Here is an 11,882-nt window from a genome sequence, read left to right as displayed (position 1 = left end):
TAAAGACTATGGAAAATATAGAACCATGTTAGTGTTTTTCTTTAGTTACAACAATTGTATTAAGTTTCAGTCTGTGATCTTCATTCATTTTAAGACCCCCTGATATTCAATTTCTAGCCTAAATATATTTTCAGATTTTTTTTTTGTCTTGTGGGAGTTTCCCTCTCAGGAACATAGGCTGGAAGTGAGGTCTGTGTGAATCCAGGGTAGTGCTTTCTTCATTAACTCATATATCAGCACTGAATTCCTCTCCATGTGCTTTCCCCCTCTTCTATAGTCTGTTTTCTCTGCCCTCCCTGTGACTGTAGATACTTTGTCCTCTCGCAATGTGCAGATCTATGTACACACCTCCATTCCCCACCTTCCCTTCTGTTATCTCTAACACGGCAAGAAAGAAGAGAAAGCAGAGAGCTGTTAGAATCCGGAGCAGGAGCTCTGATGGATTTCTGGCATTTTTGAAAATTACTCAGCTTGATAAAGGACTGTCAGGCACTCTCAAGCTGCAGAATGGTAGACAATTTTTAATGAAGACTATTTAGAAAGTTGCATTCCTCTCTATGTGCTTTCCTCTTGTACAGTCTGCTTTCTCTGCCCTCCCTGTGACTGTAGATACTTTGCTCTCTCTCTCAATATGCAAATCTGTGTACAAACCCCCTTTACCTACCTTCCCTTCTGCTATCTCTAACACATCAAGAAGGTGGAGTAAGCAGAGAGCTGCTAGAATCCGGAGCAGGAGCTCTGATGGATTTCTGGCATTTTTGAAAATCACTCAGCTAAATAAAGAACTGTCAGGCTGCAGAATGGTAGACCATTTTAATGAAGACTATTTAGAAAGTTGCTTTCCTCTCCATGTGCTTTCCTCCTTTTCTACAGTCTGTTTTCTCTGCCCTCCCTGTGACTGTAGATACTTTGCTCTCTTGCTATATGCAAATCTGTGTACAAACCACCTTTACCTACCTTCCCTTCTACTATCTCTAACATGTCGAGAAGGGAGAGGAAGCAGAGAGCTGTTAGAATCTGAAGCACGAGTTCTGATGGATTTCTGCGCTAGATAAAGGACTGTCAGGCACTCTCAATCTGCTGAATGGTAGACAATTTTTAATGAAGATTATTTAGAAAGTTGCTTCACTTTGCATTTTGGAAACAAATGAACAATAAAATACAGATTTGTACATAGCCTTTAATTCCTATAGTTTATCAACAACATGTAAGGGCAATTTGCAAGAAATGTATTTGCTCTCAGGACAATTTTGCTCATGATGATATCTCAAAGAAATAAGTATTATACTTTCTATGAGAATTTCACGGTTTGATGCTTATCAGTATCACCACATGTGTGTGGGATAGACTAGAAAAGCATTTTTGAAATGTTACTGAAAAGGTTAAAATGGCATGCACACATAATGTATATGGCTGCTATGAAAGATGAAGCCTCAGCAGTTCCCAAAGCAGAGAACAAAAAAAAAATAAACACTCTCTACCGGGGACGGTCCCGTTATATGATCACAGCCGGCTTATAATCAGGCAGCAGTCAGGAAGTAATTAAACAAGAATACTTAATGGAAATGTATCATTAAGAAAAAAGAAACTCGTTATTCCTGACCACAGTAATTAGATGTTTTTTAAGTCATGATGTCTCGAATTAAATGTAACATACAGTTAGACGTAAAGAAAGTGGAATATGACTTTCATACTGAAAATATGTGACCGATAAACGGTATCAAGAATAGACACAAAGAATTAGGGTCCGGCTCCTCCAGACTATTACTCTTGGCATTGAAAACTGAGCGCCTTCCCCTACAGACTTCTGATCTGTAGGGGGGCTCCTGACTGTCCCCTGACAAATGATATTGGGGGGAGATGAGGATCAGGCAAAGTTGAAGTCAAACGCCCAATAATTGGATTTCTAGGTAGATAAGTCAGTGACAGAGGAGTCTGGCAGCGGCTTACTTTGCTCCCCTCATATAGAGCATATTGACGCTTGGCCAAGCTCGGCATTCAAGTATATGGGAAAATTAGGAGAACTCGTTCTGCCAAGAGCATCCTTAGCCATATGGTCAACCAAGGGTGTCAGTGCACACATTGCAGTTTTTTTTTCCTGCTCAGGTTTGTACCAGAAAAGTGAATGAGATTTCTGAAGTCTAATGCACACGTTGCTTATTTTTTCCTTGCAGATTTAAATCTGCAGGATGTCAATTCTCTCAGCGTTTTTGCTGCAGATTTTACCCATACTAATGAGTAGGGAAAAATCTTCACCAAAAACGCATGTAAAAAGCTGCAAAAACATGGCAAAAGCGCAACAATTTTTTGCAGCGTTTATCCTGCTAAGAGATGCAGAAATGGTGCAAAAATCTCTGCTGCACATATTTAACAAGCTCATACCCTATCTCAAGTCTCTCGGCCCTCAGTCAAAAAGATGAACTTGATTCAATCACCTAAATAGTGTAACATAATACACTTATGGCATCTCAATAGGCTAAAAGTTTGATTCGGTTGAATTGGCTGTGTCCCATGCCAATTATTACATAAAAAGGAGCTATGCCACTTCCATGTCCCTATGGCTCTCATTAGCACATTTTAATCTCTGCCCTGGACACACCACTTCAGCCTTTTTATAGCCAGTGGGTCAATCCTGTTGTCAAGTAAACATAAGTTTTGTTCTGCAAATTCCCAGTCTCAAAAATGTTTTGCCACTCATCCTTAGGACCCAAGTGATGCCGAAAGCTGCAAGCCATTGGCATAACTTGAAACTTGTGGGCTACAATGCAAAATCTCCAATAGGCCCCCAACTATCACAAGTCTTTAATAGTATTCGTCTTTGGTCCCCCCTAGGTTCCACTGCAAACACTATAGTTTCGCCCTTGGTGCAAGCATACCTCACGGGTTTCCTTGCTCGAACACTACATGTCCTCCTCCTCTAATTTTACACAGACACAACATCACACTTTTTACTGGGCTACAACTAGTATTGCCATTCGGCTTCTCTGAGCTACAATGCCAGATGGCACCTGAAGAAAACTGGACCCACAACTCATACATGAGAAGGAGAAAATAGGGAGCGAAAAAGTGGTACTACATCAGTGCAAAAGCAGAGCAGGCTCGAAAGTGTATAGAGGAAAATCAGTGACATAAATTAATTGTATGTTTACCTGAAGGGGTTGTGCAAAAGCATAGTACAATGTTATACACACGCCGATAGGTTCAGATAGGGCGAGACGGGTTTCATGAATTCTTTGGAATCCTGGGGGAACTGTTACTCAGGGTGACCATAGGCAGCAGCTTCTCTCAGGCACACAATAGTACACAGTATTCTTTATCCTGCATGGAGATGGAGGGGGGGGGTTGATGAGGGAGATGACCCCTGTGACACAATTCCTTCCAGTCCTTATCTTCCTGCCTGTTAATACTCTGCACTGTTAGTTCAGGGAGTTTATCTGACCTGTGTTTAGTTTCTCTCCTGATCTTAATCCTGTTCAGTTGCCTTCTGTTAGATCCAGATAACACACCACCTTTCTCTTCGGCTTCAGCAAGACTACAATAACAAGTTCCCCACAATCCCCCTTGGGCTCTGCTAAAACACTCCCTGTCTCCTGTGACTGTGTTAACCCCTCTAGTTGCTGGATGCTTCTGGAGCACAACACTTCCTGTCTCCTGTGCTTGTGTTATTTGTAACAGTTGCTGGATGCTTTGGAAGCAACAGCACTACTTCTGCATGTCACAACAACTCTAGTCTACACTTGAACAGGAGAACTTTGAAGGGAACCTCAAGCTTCTAGTTACGCTGTCAGCATTAGTAAGTTACTAATGCTGACAACGTAAGGCTGTGTGCCCACGATGCGTTTTTTAAGCGTTTCCGCAGCAGCAATTCAGCTGCAGAAACCCTTAAAAAATGCATAGTAGAAGGCCTTGTTCCCCAATGATAATCCGCATGTGCTGTGCACATGCTGCGGAAATTTCCGCTGCGGATTATCATTGCGGAAAAATCCGCAGCACTACCAATCATTTTGCGGAATCGCGGCATTTTCGCCGCCATTGACTTGCATTGGACCGCATGACATCTGCATCACTACATATGCACATGCGGATATCATGCGGTTCAATGTGCGGATGGTACCCGGTTTGGAGAAGAGGAGACTCTCATCCAGACCCGGGTACCATAGTACCTGTAAAAAAAAAGAATAAAATAAAAAATATACATTATACTTACCTTCTGATGGCCTCCAGTGTCCTTATCCGATCCGTCCTGGCTTGCCGGCAGCTCGCGATGGTTTAAAAGGACCTGCCGATGTCAGCGGTCGCGTGACCCGTCACATGACTGAATGACATCATGGCAGGTCCTTTTAGACTATCGCGAGCTGCCGGCAAGCCAGGACGGATCGGATAAGGACACCGGGGGCCATCAGAAGGTAAGTATAATATTTATTTTTTACCATTCTTTTACGGTCACACTATATAAATCCATTCCGGTTGCATGGATTTATATAGTGTGACCAAGTTGTCAAGCACTTTCCAAGTGATGCTAAAATCGCTTGGAAAGCGCTTGTCAACTCGCATACGGAAATGCATGTGAAAAACGCTTCACTTCCGCATGTCCCTGGCAGGAAAAACGCATGTACAATCCGCATGTACAATCCACATGTACAATCCGCATGCGTTTTTTCTGCCAGGGAGATGCAGAAACGCTCAGGAAAAATCCGGAGCATTTCTGCATCGCGGGCACATAGCCTAACTAGAAGCTTGAGGTTCTCCTCAATGTTCTTCTGTTCAAGTGCAGACTAGAGTCTACTAATAGTAAACCATCCAAGAGGTTTCTTAAATTCCTTGCCAAAATATATTCCAAATGGGTGAATGTGAACTATTAAACTGGCCATGCATATTAGATTTAGGCAACACCAGAAGACTCATTAATGTCTTTCCTTGATGACAACTCAGATGAGACCATCATGAATGTAGATGGAAGATTGGGAGATGTAAGTGTTGGCTGAACAAACCTTTGGCTGACAGCTATTATGTATCGCCAGCTTCATTGGAAATACTTAAAGAATACAGAAATAGTAGACGATGTCCAAAGTTGTAATAGACATCATCGTTCTGGATATATTCTACTACTTTGAGGTTCTTTAAGAAGTGCCAATTGGAGTTGTTTTCTTATTTGGAACACGTTTGGACAGAGCATCAGAATAAGAATGATGTCTGCAGAAAATGTTCTCATTATTGGTAATGAACACATTGGTCAGAGCATCACAGATCACACAATGCGGTTGTATCCTAGGATTATACAAGTTAAAACTCAGAAAGCCCTTTAATTTGTATGGTGAGATACTGTAGTTCCGCAATGTATGAATATTCCTAGAGGCGGTTCCTCTAGCTCTGGTTCTGTATTACTCACCTGTCCTGGCTCCAGCGCCGGGTTCTGCATCCTACTCCTGCCTCAGCCGGCTGCCATTACCCTTCTATAAGTCATTTTATTATGGCAACCTGCCAGACTCCTGTGAGGTCATGTTCCCATGTCTTATAAGTCGACTCATGTGCCAAGACTCTGTGACAAACCCAGCCTTGCTACGCTGCTAGCTGATACTGCCGAGACTCCACAACAAGTCCAGTGAGCAAATCGCATGCACCATTGATGAATTTTGTGCTTACGTGCTTTGACTTCCTACCAGGTTTAAAACAGCAGAGTTCCAAAGAGTCCGAGGCATCAAACAGTTATTCTTATGTGGAAAACAAAACTTTTATTCCATTTTTTAAAATACCAACAGTAAAAGGACAGGGCAACGATTTGGCCATATTGACCTTTTTCAAGCCAGAATTACAATGGTGAACTACAGCTGGACTCTGTAACAAACCCCACCATGCTACATCGCTGGGACACTCTGCAACACCACGGGCCAGTTCTACCTGGATTCTGTGACAAACCTAGCTCCTCCATGTTGATGGGTAACTCTTCATAACCGCTGTAGCAGCGTTGACTTGGTTTTTAAGACAAACTCAGCTCTGCTACTTCACTGAGTTAATTCTGCTATTCCACTGGACTAGATTTGCCTTAAAACCTCCGGTATCACTCAGCTCTGCTTCTCTGCTTCATAGTCAGTACATTATTAGCGGCTACACCAGTTGCCATGACTTTTACTCTGCTTCATCATCTCTCATGGATCCATATCTGCTTCTTTAGTTGCCGTCCTGGTCCTCACCTATCTGCCTCCACTGTTCCAATTGGATGGTCCTGCTGCACCAGCACCATCTGTCCGTGCTGCATTAGAACTCAGAGCCAAAACATTTTGTGCATGCAGCTCCGTTCAGTTAGAGATCTGTTCTCTAAAGAAATAAGGATGCAGAGTCTGTCTAGATCAATTCAAAGGAACATGTACATCAGACTTGGGATTTGCCATGTCTGTAATTTGCAAATGATAACAGGCTTGACTGATTTAATATATTATATAGATAGGCTATTCATTGGAGCCCAATACACATATTTGTAGCATCCACTAAGCAGAAAACTGTTGCCCATCCAAGGAGTAAATGTAAGAATTTAGTAAAATAAGTTTTATTAAAGTCAGGCAATGTAGAATTAAATAGGACGCCGACTCACTGATGTCAGTGACACCCTTACTAAACCCACAGGAAAGCAATTACATATTTATCACGAGCAATGATCACAATGTTTAGTAGTAACCAAGTTGGGGCCAGTGTTGCTAACTGAAATAAATAGCGTGAAATCGAAAACAGCACGGAAAAGTCACAACCCAAATGCAGCCAGCGGTGTCTACAGTATTCCCTATCGGCACGTAGGGGTCTACATTTGACTGCATATTTTACCTTGTACTCTAAGTCGAACTATTAAAAGTTGTAGCATATTTTTCTCCATCTGTATTCCTATGATGAACCCTACTGATATATTTGCAGGATCAGCATCTCGCAACATATTATGTCATTGTGGCTTAAGGTTATTTTTCTATCTCACATGTGTTCCTTTATGTTCTGCCCCATCGTGACAACAAATGTTATTTCTCTTCTAAAGTGCTGCTTTCCAGCATATTAGTAACTGGTTCAGATGTTATATTATCTCACTATCCAAACATACAGACTGTTCTGCAATTCTTACATGACTGCTGTGTAACTAAGAGACAAAATATTGATATAATATATGAGTAAATTACATATCCATAGTGTAAATTCACTGCCTGTACATCAAGGAGAATATAATGTGACTGTTCACCTACAGTATGTAATTGTGTTCCCTATTGCTTCTATTGTAATGATCTTTATGTTATTTATTGTATAAAAGTTAAGTGTCTTATAAACTGTTGCCTCCAGATGTTTCTTTTGTAACAAGAACTAGACAGTTATAAAAGGGGCTGCTAGCAGGAAGTGAGGCGGTGCGTGTCCGGAGCCGCCTGGTAGGCAGTAGCCCCCTGCTACTTAAGACAAAAAAGATCTAGACAGGCGGTTAGAGGCAATTCTCAAGGAAGACCGCTAACAAACAGGGATCCTCAGAGGTGTGTTGTAGAATTCTGGACTTGTGATGGAAGTGGGAAGGACTTTATGTATATGTCACTGTGGGATCATGTTGGCTGGCGTTGTAATGATGCTGCCTTAAAGATGTTTGCTGTTTGTGTGATGTATATATGTTGTATTGTTCTCTGAAGCATTCTGCTGCTTGGGTACAGCGGTTGTAGTGCACCTGTGGGACCGCAGACAGGTAGCAGAGGTCCTGGAGACCGCAGACTGGTAGTAGAGGTCCTGGAGACCGCAGACTGGTAGCAGAGGTCCTGGAGACCGCAGACTGGTAGCAGAGGTCCTGGAGACCGCAGACTGGTAGCAGAGGTCCTGGAGACCGCAGACTGGTAGCAGAGGTCCTGGAGACTGCAGACTGGTAGCAGAGGTCCTGGAGACCGCAGACTGGTAGCAGAGGTCCTGGAGACCGCAGACTGGTAGCAGAGGTCCTGGAGAGCGCCGACAGGTAGCAGAGGTCCTGGAGAGCGCCGACAGGTAGCAGAGGTCCTGGAGACCGCAGACTGGTAGCAGAGGTCCTGGAGACCGCAGACTGGTAGCAGAGGTCCTGGAGACCGCAGACTGGTAGCAGAGGTCCTGGAGACCGCAGACTGGTAGCAGAGGTCCTGGAGACCGCAGACTGGTAGCAAAGGTCCTGGAGACCGCAGACTGGTAGCAGAGGTCCTGGAGACCGCAGACTGGTAGCAGAGGTCCTGGAGACCGCAGACTGGTAGCAGAGGTCCTGGAGACTGCAGACTGGTAGCAGAGGTCCTGGAGACCGCAGACTGGTAGCAGAGGTCCTGGAGACCGCAGACTGGTAGCAGAGGTCCTGGAGAGCGCCGACAGGTAGCAGAGGTCCTGGAGAGCGCCGACAGGTAGCAGAGGTCCTGGAGACCGCAGACTGGTAGCAGAGGTCCTGGAGAGCGCAGACTGGTAGCAGAGGTCCTGGAGACCGCAGACTGGTAGCAGAGGTCCTGGAGACCGCAGACTGGTAGCAGAGGTCCTGGAGACCGCAGACTGGTAGCAAAGGTCCTGGAGACCGCAGACTGGTAGCAGAGGTCCTGGAGACCGTAGACTGGTAGCAGAGGTCCTGGAGAGTGCCGACAGGTAGCAGAGGTCCTGGAGAGCGCCGACAGGTAGCTGAGGTCCTGGAGACCGCAGACTGGTAGCAGAGGTCCTGGAGAGCGCCGACAGGTAGCAGAGGTCCTGGAGAGCGCCGACAGGTAGCAGACGTCCTGGAGAGCGGCGACAGATAGCAGAGGTCCTGGAGACCGCAGACTGGTAGCAGAGGTCCTGGAGACCGCAGACTGGTAGCAGAGGTCCTGGAGACCGCAGACTGGTAGCTGAGGTCCTGGAGAGAACAGACTGGTAGCAGAGGTCCTGGAGACTGCAGACAGGTAGCAGATGTCCTGGAGAGTGCAGACTGGTAGCAGAGGTCCTGGAGACCGCAGACAGATAGCAGAGGTCCTGGAGACCGCAGACAGGTAGCAGAGGTCCTGGAGACCGCAGACAGGTAGCAGAGGTCCTGGAGACCGCAGACAGGTAGCAGAGGTCCTGGAGACCGCAGACAGGTAGCAGAGGTCCTGGAGACCGCAGTCTTGTAGCAGAGGTCCTGGAGACTGCAGACTGATACTGTGAAGGTCATGGTGCATAGACAAACTATGAGTCTTAATATCAAGACACAGGTGTGTGTCTTGGTAGGCCTTATATAGTCCTAGTTAGATGATCACATGGGAGCTCGCCGGCTACTTACAAATTCTAACGCGGAGCGCAACAATGTTTGACAGATCTGGGTGAAGGGAGCAGAGAACGGACCAAGGACAGGTGTGTAACATGGAGGAGCTCAATGCTGAGATATGAATGCTCGGGTGTTGAAACGCTGTGCCACAGCATTGCTGTAAATGGACTAAGGGGAGTGAAAGCAACAGGATGGTTTAACAAGGGAAAAGACCATGCGGTGCCGGTGTCTGAAAAAAACCTGTTGGACTATGTAACTGTTACGATCGGGATTGTCCATCATGATAGTGTCGGTGGGCTGGAGACCAAAGCAACAGCTCTTTAATCATTAGAAATGAGGAAAGCAGTACACAGTTAATGTGAAAATGAATCTTTAGTATACCCCTATGTTCACAAGTGGCGTTTTTGCAGCATTTTTTTAATGTTAATTTTTCAGCTGAGTTTAAGCTGTTTACAAGAAGCAGGTTTTGCTTAGTTTTCGCTGCGTTTTTTTCTGTGTTTTTGTCAGGGTACATTAGTCTTTTGTGCATTCTGATCTAATCTAATTCAACTTCATCAGGTTTTGGCACCAAAAACGCAGCAAAACCTGATACCTGAGTTTTTGGAAGCGTTTTTGCAGCGTTTTTGCACTACCATTGCTTTCAAGGAGTGAAAAACACAAAAAAACACTGAAAGAAATGACATACTGCATTTTGCAAAAATGCAGCTCTTTGACAAAACAGTCAGGGAAAAAAAACAAGGTGTGTGCATGAGATTTCTGAAATCTCAGACTTTTCTGGTACTGTAAAACGCAGCTGAAAATTTGCATAAAAAACGCTGCAAAAATGCTAAGTGTGAACATAGCTTAATAGTAGAAAAGTTGACCATAAAATGTCTAATAATATTGTAATTTGTATTATAAATGAAAGACATAAACAACGTAATGTCTAGTATTCCTGAAAGAAATCAGATATATTATAGTAAAATGTAAAAAAAAACAATGTGGAAAAAAATTCATTCATCAAGTGTGGGGTATTACTTTTTGGGGGGTTCTAATCTGAGGTTTTATCATTAAGGCTCCAAAATCCACATTAAAAACATTTAAAATACACTTCCTATTGATTTAAGTGGGAAGCCCACAGTGATGTTTTTTTTCTGACAAGGTTTTGGAAACCTTCCCACCGAAAAAAAAAAGAAAAGAAAAAAGTACGATTTGGATTCCTTGTGAAATTTGCAATTAACTTGACACGATCAAGTCAAAAGGTTGCAAAAAAAAAAAAAAATGCATGAAAAGAAGCTTCAAAAGCCATGTCCAAACAGATTTAAAAAACTGCATCAGAACTGAAAACCTGTTAAAAGGAAACGCTCTGCCCTTACCCTAATGTTCACATTGATCTACTACATGATTGAGAGGTTACTATGGGTCATAGCACCTTCTAGTGACATTACTCGCTATACTCCCCAATCACTTTCTGTCAATTTCATGAAAGTTTTTTTTTGCTGAAAGCAACTGTTTTATTACATCAGCTGAGAAAAAGGAACATAAAAATCCAGTGCAACAAGCATGTGTTAGTGCCTCATTTTGTTCATGGAGAAGATATTATTTTACAGCGTGGAATTCATGTCTCCTTCAGCAAATGCTGCGCACACTGACACCTTGTGGTCAATGAGCAGTAGTTCATAGAGGAAACCACAGGCTCGGCATTCATATGTTAATGTACAAAATCTATTTTACACAATATTTTAGGTTATTTAACATTTATTCAAATCGAGGAACATTTCACTAGCGATGAAGAAACGGCTCGTACATAGTTTGGCCTTTTTCATAGCATGGGGCCTGCAACATCGCCCCACTCCTGTCTCCGCCGCCAGCAGCGACCCTGGGACCCCGCTCCACCGCAGCCAGTAAGGTATATTCGCATTATAAGACGCACCCCTATTTCCCCCCCAAATCTTGGGGAAAAAAGTGTATCTTATAAAGCGAAAAATACGGTAATTGTACAAGTTAAGTAATTTTATGTTTTGACAGGCTGGCGTGATACTAAATATGTTTATTATTTTTTTATTTCAATATTTGTGATTGGGAAAGAGTAATGATTTAACCTTTGAGTTTGCTTGTTTTTTTTTTTATACAAACTTTTTTTGCAATCTCTCTAGGGGATTTGAACCTGCAATATCCTATGATGATCTGCCTGGGCTTCATAGATGGTAACTATATGGGCCTTCAGTAGGTTCATGGCTCACAGGTGTGGGCAATATGAAAATCACACCTGAAACTAGATAAAAAGGGGAGAAGTTGACTAAATCTTTGCATTATGTGTCTGTGTGTGCCACACTAAGCATGGAGAACAGAAAGAGGAGAAGAGAATTGTCTGAGGACTTGAGTTCTTAACTGACCTGCAATGCATCTGGATCTAAATCCCATTGAACACCTGTGGAAATCTTAAAATTGTTGTTGGGAGAAGGCACCCTCCAAATATGAGAGACCTGGAGCAGTTTGCAAAAGAAGAGTGGTCCAAAATTCCAGTTGAGGTGTAAGAAGCTTGTTGATGGTTATAGGAACCGGTTGATTGCAGTTATTTATTCCAAAGGGTGTGCAACCAAATATTAAGTTGAGGGTGCCCATTTTTGGGGTTTTGTGTGAAATTATGTCCAATTTGTCTTGTGTTCTCTGT

The sequence above is a fragment of the Phyllobates terribilis genome, unplaced genomic scaffold, assembly GCF_046119375.1.
Source record: "Phyllobates terribilis strain yellow unplaced genomic scaffold, ASM4611937v1 Scaffold_13__5_contigs__length_258822181, whole genome shotgun sequence".
In the NCBI taxonomy this organism is placed as follows: domain Eukaryota; kingdom Metazoa; phylum Chordata; class Amphibia; order Anura; family Dendrobatidae; genus Phyllobates; species Phyllobates terribilis.
Note: the sequence above shows the minus strand (reverse complement) of the source record.